Source organism: Castor canadensis, chromosome 16 (assembly GCF_047511655.1).
Source record: "Castor canadensis chromosome 16, mCasCan1.hap1v2, whole genome shotgun sequence".
Lineage (NCBI taxonomy): Eukaryota > Metazoa > Chordata > Mammalia > Rodentia > Castoridae > Castor > Castor canadensis.
In genome coordinates, this window is record NC_133401.1 from 53,233,562 (window position 1) to 53,244,979 (window position 11,418).

Below are 11,418 nucleotides of genomic sequence, written 5' to 3' on the forward strand. Positions count from 1 at the left end.
CTGTATTCTGTTGAGCATTTCATTTGCTCTGCATAGGCATTATAATTTTATGAAATTCCATTTGTTTGTTTTTCTTTTCATCTCTACTACTTTTTGTGTTTTGTCCAAAAAGCCCATGCCCACTCCAATGTTCTAAAGCATTTCTCCCATGTTTTCCTTTAGAAGTTTCATAGTTTCATGATCAACATTTAAATGTGTTATGCACTTTGAGTTGATCTTTGTAACTAGTGAGAGATGAGAACTTCTCATTCTTCTGCATCTGGATATCTAGTTTACCAAACACCATTTATTGAAAAAACTATACTTTCTCCAATGCATTGTTAGCATCTTTGTTAAGAATCACTCTAGTGTAGCTTTGTAAGTTTATTTCCAGGTTCCCTATTCTGTTCCATTTTGCTTTCTACTTTTATGCTAATACCATACTCTTTTGATTATTATAGTTTTTTTAGTGGATTTTAAAGTTTTCTAATATAATTCCTTCCACCATGTCGCTTGACACAAAATGGATTTGGCTACTTGGGTTTTTATTGTGGTTCTTTATATATTTTAGAACAGTTTTTATCTACTTCTCTGAAGAATGCCATTTGTATTTTGATAGGGATAACATTGAATCCATAAATTAGTTGGGACAGTATGAAGATTTTTGAGAACATTGATTTTTTACAATCCATGAACAAGGGATATCTCCCCTCTGTTTTGTGTTATTTTAAATTTCTTTTATTAATATATTATCATTTTAACTAAAGACATCTCATTTCTGGTTAAATTTATGCTTCAATATTTTATTTATTTTATTTATTGTGAATAGCATTGCTTTTTAATTTATTTTAAATAATTTGATATTATGTAATAATAACACTACTCAATTTTATTTCTTGATTTTATATCCTGTTTTTACAGTACTCACTACTTAGTTCTAAAACTTTTTTGTTTTTTAGATTTTCTATATGTGAGGTCATGCTGTCTGCAAACAGCGAGAATTTGACTTCTTTTTATAATTTAGAATCCCTTTCAATCTTTTTCTTCCTATATGGTCTGGCTAGGATTTTTAGCACTATGTTGAATAAATGTAGTGAAAGTGAACATCCTTATCTTATTCAACACCTTAGCAATAATCCTCTCATCTTTTACATATTGAATATAATTTAGCAGTTGGCTTCTTATAAATGGTTTTCAGAATGTTGCAGTGCATTTTTATGCCTAATATTTTCAGCATTTTTGTCATGAAAGGATGTTGAGTTTTATCAAATGTCTTTCCTTCATCAATTAAGATTTCTATATAATTTTGTCCTTCATTTTGATGACATAATGTACAATATCAACAGAATTGTTAATTTGCCTATAAAGAAACAGCCATGCATGCTATGGAAGGACCCCACTTAACAATGTTGAATAACATGGATATGTGTTGCTGGATTGGTTTTGTTAGTCTTTTGTGAGGACTTTTTGCATCTATGTTCATCAAAGATACTGGACTCTTGTCTCCTTTTTTCATTGTATCTTCATCTGGTTTCTGTGTCAAAGTAAACTGGCCTCATAGAATGTGTTTGAAAGAATTTCTTTTCTAATTTTTGTACCATTTAAGGAAAATTAATATTAGTTACATAAATGTTTGTATAATTCATTTGGTTCTGAAATTTTATTCGATAGGAGGCTTTTACTATGGATTCAATATATTACTTTTTATTTGCTTCTACATGCTTTGTACTTTTTCATGATAGGAAGGTATTCATGCCTAGGAATTTGATCGTTCCTTAAGATTATCAAATTTCTTGTCAACAATTGTTCCTAAAAATCTGCAACTATTTTGCACTTTTGTGGTTCTAGTTCTAACATTTCCAGTTGTACCTCTCATTTCATCTATATGATGTTTCTCCTTCCTGTTTTAAATTGTAGCTACAGTTTTCCAATTTTGCATCTTTTTGAAGAATTAGCCCTTGTTTCATTGATCTTTTATAATTTTTTTCTCCATTTCATGGACTTCTGCTCTTATGTTGATTATTGCTTTCCTAATATTAATTTTGTATTTAGTCTGTTCTTCTCTTTCTATGTACTTAAGATGCAGTAACAAGTTGTTCACTTTAGTTCTTTATAACTATTTTGATATTTTGACTTATTTCTATAAAATTCCTTCTTAGTAGAGCTTTGACCATATTACATAGGATTGGACACCTTGGGTCAATATACTCATATGTTCCAAGATTTTTATTTTCCTTCTCAATTTCTTCTTTAATACAAAAGTTACTCAAATATCAGTTGTTTAATTTTCATGTACTTGTGTTGTTTCCAAAGTATTTCTTGTTACTATTAACAGCTTTTTTTCAGTGTAGTCAGAAAAGACACGGGGAATTATTTCAATTTTAAATCTTTTGAGACTCATTTTGTGATCTATCTTATTATCTATCTTGGAGAATATTCCATGTTCTGATGAGTAATGTGTGTATTTGGTAGGTTTTGAGTGGAATGTTCTATAAATGACTGCTCCATGTGATCTATGGTACAAATTAACTCTGATGTATCCTAATTGATTTCCTATCTAAATGATCTGTCCATTGGTGAGAGTTGGCATTAAAGATCCCAAATCTTATCTTATTAGAATGTATCTCTTCCTTTTGGTTTATTAATTCTTTTTCTTGGTGTAAATTAATTTTCAGCACTCATTCATTACTATCCTTCTATATATGCATATATTGTACTTTCATCAAATCCACTTCTTGTATTACTCTTTCTTAACCACATCATAACAGTTTCCCTCATTGATTACAGTTTTAGCCGGGCTCATTATGCTATTTTCATGAATATCTGTATATAAATCATTGGAATTATTCACCCTGTATTACACTGTCCTTTCCCTCCTGCCACTGCCATTGGTTTTCCAACACAAATATTCCCCTTTTTATATGCATGTTATTTTCATGTGTACATTTTGCATATGAAAGAAAATGTGATATTTTGCTTTCTGAATCTGGCTTATTTTGTTTACATGGTGATATTCAATTCCATCCACATTCCTACAAACAACATAAATTCATTCTTTTTATAACTGAGTAGAACTCCAATGTGCAATATAACACAGTTTATATCCATTTATCTATTGTTGGACATACAGGCTGATTCCAGTACTTGACTACTGTGAGTAGTGTAGCTAGAAATATGGGTAGCCAGTGTCTCTGATGTATGCTGAATTGAATTCTTTATATATATATGTCCAAGAGTTGTATAGCAATATTATACAGTTGTTCAATTTTTAATATATTAAAGGATTATCCATACTGATTTCTGTAGTGTGAGTGCTAATTTACATTCCTACCAAGACTATATAAATGTGTCTTTTCTCACCTTTTCAGTATTTGGGTTTTTTTTCTTGAAGATTGAAGTTGTGACTGTTGTAAGATTGGAACTCAATGTTATTTTGATTTGCATTTCTTTTATGGCTAAGGATGTTGAACCTTTCTTCATGTGTTCATTGGCCATTTGTATTTATTTAAAGAATTGTCTCTTATGTACTGACAGAGTTTCTCAAGTGGAAGAATACTTACCTAGAAAGCACAAGCTCACTATTACCAGAAAAATTGATAACAATTAAAACATTTAATTTTTTAAGAAAAGAATTGTCTCTTCAATTTGTTTTCATGTTTGTTAACTGGACTATTATTTCTTCTGTTTTTTACTTTTTGAACCCTTTATATGTCCAGGTTACTAATCCTTTCTCAAATCCTAGCTGGCAAAATTCCTTTCCCATTCTTCAGGTTGTCTCTTTGTTAAAGTTATGTTTCCTTTGGCACTCCAAAGCTTTTTATTTGATGCATTATCATTTGTCAATCTCTGTTCTTATTTCCTGAACTATTGGAGTCTTATTCAGAATGTCATTGCCTATGACTTTATATTCCAGTATTTTCCTTAAGTTTACCTGTAGTAGTTTCAAAGTATCACATCTTACATAAATTCTGTGATACATCTAGCAGTTAATTTTTGTACAAGGTGAAAGATAGAAGTCTGTTTACAATCTTTTGTATGTGGATATGCAGTTTGCCCAAGATAATTTGCAAGTCTGTCTTTTTTCAATATACGTTTTTGATCCCTTTTTCAATACTAAGATGCCTTTAACAATATTAGCTTATTTCTGGTTCTTCTGTTCTATTCCATTGGTCTACTTTTGTCCCCTTACCATACTATTTATCTACTATTTCCCTATAATATTGTTTGAAGTCATATATTGTGAGCTTCAGGGTCTTTTGTGCTTCCATATGAATTTTAGAAATGATTTTCCTACTTCTGTGAAGAAGTAAATTAGAATTTTGATGGGTATTGCATTGAATTTCTAAATTGCTTTCACTAGTAAAGCTTAGAGAAGGTCTCATTACATAGTCCAAACTGGCCTTAAACTCACTATGTAGTCCAGACTGACCTTGAAATTACAGTGCTCCTGTATCAGCTTCCCATGTGCCCAAAATACAGTCATGTAACATCACACTGTGTTTAGATCTATTAATTCTTACTTTATGTATTTGTACTTAATCAATATTGAGTGAATATACATTTAGAATTGTCATTTCCTCTTGGCAAATTAACTACTATATCATTATATATTGAGCATCCTTCTTTATTTCACTGTTTGTGATTTATCTGGCATTATATGGCTACTCTTGTTTCCTTTGATTTCTATTTGCATGGAATACCTTACTCCATCTCTTGGCTTTCAGTATACATGTGTCCATAGAAGGTAATTGAGCTTATTTTACACAACATTTAGATTTGTCCTATTTAGTCACTTTATGCCTTTGATTTTTAAATGTATAATTTAATCTTTGTGCATATGGTCATTCTTGGTAAATAGGGACTTACTGTAGACCTTATGCAACTTGTTTCCTCTATTCACTGAAGTTCTACACTTTCATTCTACCTCTATCATAATTGTTAATAATGCTTAATTGAATTGGTATAATATTTTTATTTTTATTTATTATTTTTGTTTTGTGCATACCAGCAAAAATGTGTTACAAATACATTATTTGATTATATGAAGCTCTTTTAATATTATGTCAACTTAACATGATCATAACAAATACAAATGAGCAAAAGAATGTGTACTCAATGAAATTCCAATTGGTTTTACACTAGAACACACATTTTGAGTTTTTAATCTTTCTATATTACCTATAATTTAACATATTAATGTAGTTATTATGGTTTGTATTGCTCTGGATTTTGTTTTACATATTGAAGATAAAATGCTTTACCTACCTTACAGTATCTGGTCACTTTGAATTTGCACAATTAATATCATTTATAAGCTTTATATCTTTCTATGTTGACATCTTTAAGCTCTCTTTCCTTCAGTTTGGAGAATGTTTCAAGGTTGAAATTATGGTCTCAGATATGAGAAAATCTGAGAATTGAGAATTAACTTGTAGTCTAAGGTACATTTCTGGTTACTTCTAAAAAATATTCACAGCTTGATTGTTATTACAAAAAATTTCTAGTCATCTGAAGTATTTTAGTCATAACAACATATGAAACCAGTTCAAGGGAAGATACAGCCATGCTATCAATCAGAAAATCAGTCTGGAAAATGATAAACATACAAGTGACCAGTTCCTTTTCTTAAATGCCATTAGAAAAGTACAAAAATTGATGTATTAAATAATAGGTGCAACAATAAAAATTAATTTTATTCCTGTCTCACACCAAAGTCAAAAGTACATTTTATTTGGTTTCAGACTAAATTATCAAACAGAAGAATGTAACTGTCTCATCAAGGCACGTCAAAATTTCAATAACAAGAACTAAGGAATATGGACAAAGAAGAAAAATTATCAACACGTGTGAACCATATTAAAGGTAAATACATGAATACATCTACTAAATATGATAACACACATACAAAAGAGGACACACTCCCAAATATAATAGAAATTTAATCTTTTATTCCAATTTCATTAAAACAATTATGAATTAATTTTAAAAACAAATAAGAAAGTTAATAAAAACCTCACCAATATACAGATCACAAGAGAAAAAAGTGGAATGACTTGTGCAAATGAGTCACAATCTCACAAAAAGTTTAGTGGAAATTAATGAAGTGTTATTTATACATATTTGTTTCTCAAAATAAATGAAAATATTTTAGAAATTACTTAAGGATCAAGGAATATTTAATGGGAAGGTAATTTTTTTCAAACACTTATGGAAATACTTCAGAGTTCAAACATAATAAGCTACTGAATTAAAGACAATTAAAGATAATTAAGATGGAATTATTATTCCATCTACAGGGTAAGAATATCTTCTCTGACCTTCAGAAGACATGAGAGAGAACACTAAAATAGCTTTGTTCACATTAGCAGAAAAATAGCAAAATTTCATCAATTTCAGAAATGCTCAGATATGCAATTTTGATGTCAGCATACACCATATAAACATATACAGTATGGGAAAAAACATGAAACACCCAACTCCATGATTGTTCCTCACCACATTGGTAAGAATAAGGGCCTCTTGTAGTGGCTGAAATGGTAGAGCTTCTGCCTAGGAAGCATGAGGTCCTGAGTTCAAATCCTGGTACCAATAAAAACAAAAACGTGATAAGAATAGCAACACTTCAACTCATTAAGTTTGATCTTTAACCAGGATAAAAGAAACATATTTATGTTAATCATATAGCTACATTTACATTGCTGTTAAAAACAGAGTAAATCCTACAAAAATGGCAGTTTTGGAGGGCAACAATTATCAAGCACTGAGCATTAAACTCTGCCAGGATCACTCCAACTTGTGCCTCAATGGTTAACATATATGTTTGTGATCAATGGTTACTTTTTTTCTCTTTGTGTTCTCTCTCCTTTGGACTATCTTGTAGCAAATGTGATTACATTTACAGTCCATAAAAATAATCCAGGCAAAGTTGCTGCTCTATAAATTCCCCTAACCCCCACCAACAAGCAGCATTCAGATATTTTCCCTATAATGTAAGTCATAGGTGCTTGAAACAGAACCTGGACATATTTTGAGGTCCATCATTCAGTACATTTACAGAAATATCAGGACAATCTGTGGAAGGATCTAAATAACAATGAACACTCTGGTTGCTGTCTCAAGCATCATGTGTATGCTTCAATCACCTGTGGACATGAAAGAGATGAGTTCTGCCATAAAGGACTTCATGGAGATCTGGATGAAGCTGAAATCTCCACTTTGGAGTATTCCTTATCTCAGGATTCCTTGTAATAAAAGTAATAGTCTTTCTAATTGAAAATAATATTAGTTTCTTTTCCTTATGTGGATTTTTTTGGAGGCCCTGGGATTTCAACTCAGGGCCTCAAATATGTTAGGCAGATGTTCTTACCACTTCAGCTCCTCCATCAGCCATTATTTAGTTTTAAGATGACTTCACTCATCAATTTCAAATATCATACAATCATCTCAAATCACTCATATCATCTAATTAGGAAAATTTTACAGATGATGCTCTTGAATATGGTATATGCTATTATTGTTTCTTGAGGATATTGATTAGCAGTAAAAGGTCTCAGTAATACCATTACAGGGTATGAATATCCAGTCTTTTGCTTCACATTGGGACTAAATTTAGAATTAAATTCTTATGACCATAATATTCTTTACATGAGACAAGAGGCTTATTAAAATTCTAACCTTGTATGCCTGTCTTCTCAACTTGCATTATTGACAGTGCATAACACAAAAATTTGCTAAAATTAGAACCACAGTTTCATGCTTAGCTTTTGTAGAAACTGAGCAATTTAAATTTTGTTTAGAGAATCATCATTGACAACTAACAAGGCTAGACATGAAGTAATTTCAGATTTCAAACCAGTTACAATGGACCTGATCATTACAGTGCTTTTCACATAGGAGAACATGGTATTCTCAATCACCAAGGATGTCATTACTTGAATTTGTTGCAAAACTTAAGTCTAGAACAACTGCCACATCATAGAAGAGAAGCTACTCTCCTGATGAGTATTCTCAAAGCATCCTTCATGGTGATGTTCCTCAGAGTCTAGCTAAAGGGGTTCAGCTTTTGAGGGACCACAAAATATATCACAGAGGCCTCTACAGTGTTCCTGGCATAATCAGTAACTGGAACCAATATTTACCCCCAAACATGTCCCATAAAGTAAGGAAAAAACAGAAAGATGAGACTCACAGGAAGAAAAGTCTTTGTATTTTCCTTCTGATGCTAGCATTCTCAAGACAGAGGATACAATGTGAATATAAGAGAAAATTATTCCAGAGAGAGGAATACCACCAAATATGCAACCTGCAACATGTATCAGAATGTTAAGAATGAGGGAATCAGATGGGTAAATTTAAAAATCTGAGCAAGCTCACAGAAGAAGTGGAGGATTTCCAGGTCTCTGCAGAAGAACAGCTTTGAGACTCCTTGTCAGGGCATCCACACTGCTGAGGAACAGAGGTAACAGAACCAGCAGGAAACAGAGGAAGGGAGTCATGATGTCTCTATACCTTAAAGGTTGACAAGACCATCAGGGCAAGCAAACAATTTTCAAAGAATACAAAATCTATGAAAGAGGCAGCCTGTGTAAGAGATTCTCTGATCTTGTGTTTGGATGTTCACCAGCGACTTTGGGACTGTGACACTGCTCAAACAGATTTCATTAAAGAACAGATTGGAAATATAGAAGTACATACATGTGTAGAGATGGGTGTCAGAGCTGACAGCTAAGATAATGAGCAGGTTTCCCAGGATGGTGACCAGGTACATGGACAGAAACACAGTAAAGATGAATGGTTGCAATTTGTAATAATTTGACAGTCCCAGTAGAAGGAATTTCAAAATGGTTGTTTGGTTTATAGCTTTCATGTTGATGATTAATCTGATGGAAAAGATGGGGTAAAAACACAATATAATACATGGACCTATCATAGTAGAATACTGTAACATGTTAGATAACTTGTGGTATAGAGATACAAACCTATAATTCTGGAGGCACTGGAAACCAACATGAAGATAGAGGGTAGCCTAATAAAAAATGTTAGCAAGACCTTATCTCAACAAAACAAATGAATGCAGTGGTTTATGCTTGTAATATTATCTAACTAAGTGGTGAAGGAAGGGCATCATGTTCCAGTCACAAATCAGACAAAGAGAAAGAACCCTTCTGAAAATAAACAAAAGCACAAAGTGTGAGGATATGACTGAATTGGTAGAGCACTTGACAAGCAAGTGGAAGTCCCAGAGTAAAATCACCACTTCAATCAGAACAAAGAAAAGGAGGAAGAGGATAACAAGTATGGCAAGGAGAAGGATAAGAAGAAGTAAAAAACACCTGTGTAGAGAGCTTGAGCCTTACACTTGAGACTACAGAAATTTGGGGATATTAATTTCTGTCTCTAAGCCACACAGTTGGTGGAACGTAGTTATAGGAGTCATAGCAACTATTATTGTCAACAAATCCTCTTCCTAACAGTAACGCAGAATACAGGTACATGTCAGAACATTTTGTGAAGGTTTTCATTATTTAGATGGGGCAAGTTTCGGCTCTAAAGGAAATGAGTCCCATGGTTGTTGATAGTATGAAACCTGCAGGTGTTACAAAAGAATGACACACAACTGACAGAGGCATTGGACACTTGTTTCTCATTATATTAATACATGCCCTCTCTTCACTTCTTTACAGAATGAAAGTCTAGTAAAATACCTGCCCTCATTTCAAAGGTATTTCCTAATGGACTAGAGTTACTTGGTTGGCTTTAATAACAGATTTTCAACACCTCTTCTGGATATTAAAGATGCAAAATGTATCCTCAGGAAATTCTCATGATTATTGAGTCATTAGACTCTTGGTCAGGAAAGATGATCTCAGGAAGCTCAGGTGATATTTCCTGACTGGGACAAAACTGTTTTATGAGGTGGTCACAGGCTGAATCCGCTATTCTGTGTTTCCCCAGGGGTTGACTATTTAAAGGTTCTTATTAGACCAGCAATTTAACTGTAATTCTGATCTCAGGAGAGCATTTCCCAAAAGACCAACTCTGTAGAAGTGAGGAATTCAAGAAGACTGATTTACTGACCCCTGTGGCCAACTGAAAGTATTCACTTCTCTCTCCTTTGGCTCAATTTCATTTCACCAACCTTGCACACAGCATATACATTTCATTAATAAATTTCAGTGTTACTTAAATTAAAACTGAAGCACTGGTTTTCAATTACTGATGTTATGAAGAGTGATTCTTATTTTAAATGTTAAACTACATGCTACCTATTTGAGTATAAATAATATATTAACATTAGCTTCTGTGTGTAAGAAAAATCCAAACACTTAGCCATCTCTTTTTTATTTAAAATTTTCATTATCTGAGCCTTAAAGATTTAAATTTTTTTACTTTGAAAATCTTAATCTGTTTGTTTCATTAATGCTGATTCCCAAAAATCTACAGGAGTTTTGTGTGCATGGGTGTGTGTATAATGACATAAACATTTGTTGGCTACCATAGAGGTAGGCTAGTCAGGTTCTCTCAGAAAATTTCAAATGTCAGCTTTTCATCTCTATTTTTCTCCTTTTATTTTATCGTTTCTACATTTACTTACATGTGTATACATTGCTTGTGCCATCAGGCATTCCTTCCCCAGCTTCCAGGAAGAAACTGCTCTGCCCTCTTCTTGTCTGATTTTGCTGAAGAGAAAACTTAGGAGATAATAAGAAAGATGTATATATTTTTTTCTAGTTTGGGATAAAGATAGATATACAGAGAGATTCCTAGCATTGCTTTCATGCAATTGTGTATTGCATTCCACATTGGTTCATTTTTACCAGACCTCTTTGCTACTTCTTGGTCCCCTTTTCCATAGTGTCCTCTACCAATTAAGTTTACTTTGTTCACTCCCCAACAGGGAGTACATGAACCACTTTCAAGTTTTAGGTTTCCTTCCTTTCCCTACTTGACTCCCCTTAGTAGGTGACCCATGTCTAATAATATTACTGCATTTGTTTTGGGTCTATAATCCACATATGGGTAAGAACATGCAACTTTTGGCCTGCTGAGCCTGACTAACTTCACTTAAGATGATGTTATCTAGTTCCATCCATTTACTTGCAAATGACAAAATTTTGTTCTTTGTGGCCAAGTAAAATTCCATTGCATATAAATACCACATGTTCTTGACCCATTTGCCAGTTCTGGGGCATCTTGGCTGTTTCTATAGCTTGGCCATTGTAAATAATGCTGCAATAACATGGATTGCTGGTGCCTTTGTAATAACTTTAGTCACATTCCTTTGTGTATATTCCTAGGAGTGGTATTGCTGGCTCATATGGCAGAGCTATGCTTTGATTTTTAAGGAGCCTCCATATTGTTTTCCAAAGTGGTTGTACTAGCTTATATTCCCACAAACAGTGTATGAGGGTTCCTTTTTCCCTGCATCCTTGCCAGCAG

The 11,418-nt window shown here is 32.8% G+C and overlaps 1 pseudogene; it reads right to left on the reverse strand.

The window, feature by feature from the left end:
- Positions 1–7,951: 7,951 nt before the first annotated feature.
- Positions 7,952–8,899, reverse strand: LOC141418230 (olfactory receptor 7G2-like; annotated as a pseudogene).
- Between the last annotated feature and the right edge of the window lie 2,519 nt (positions 8,900–11,418).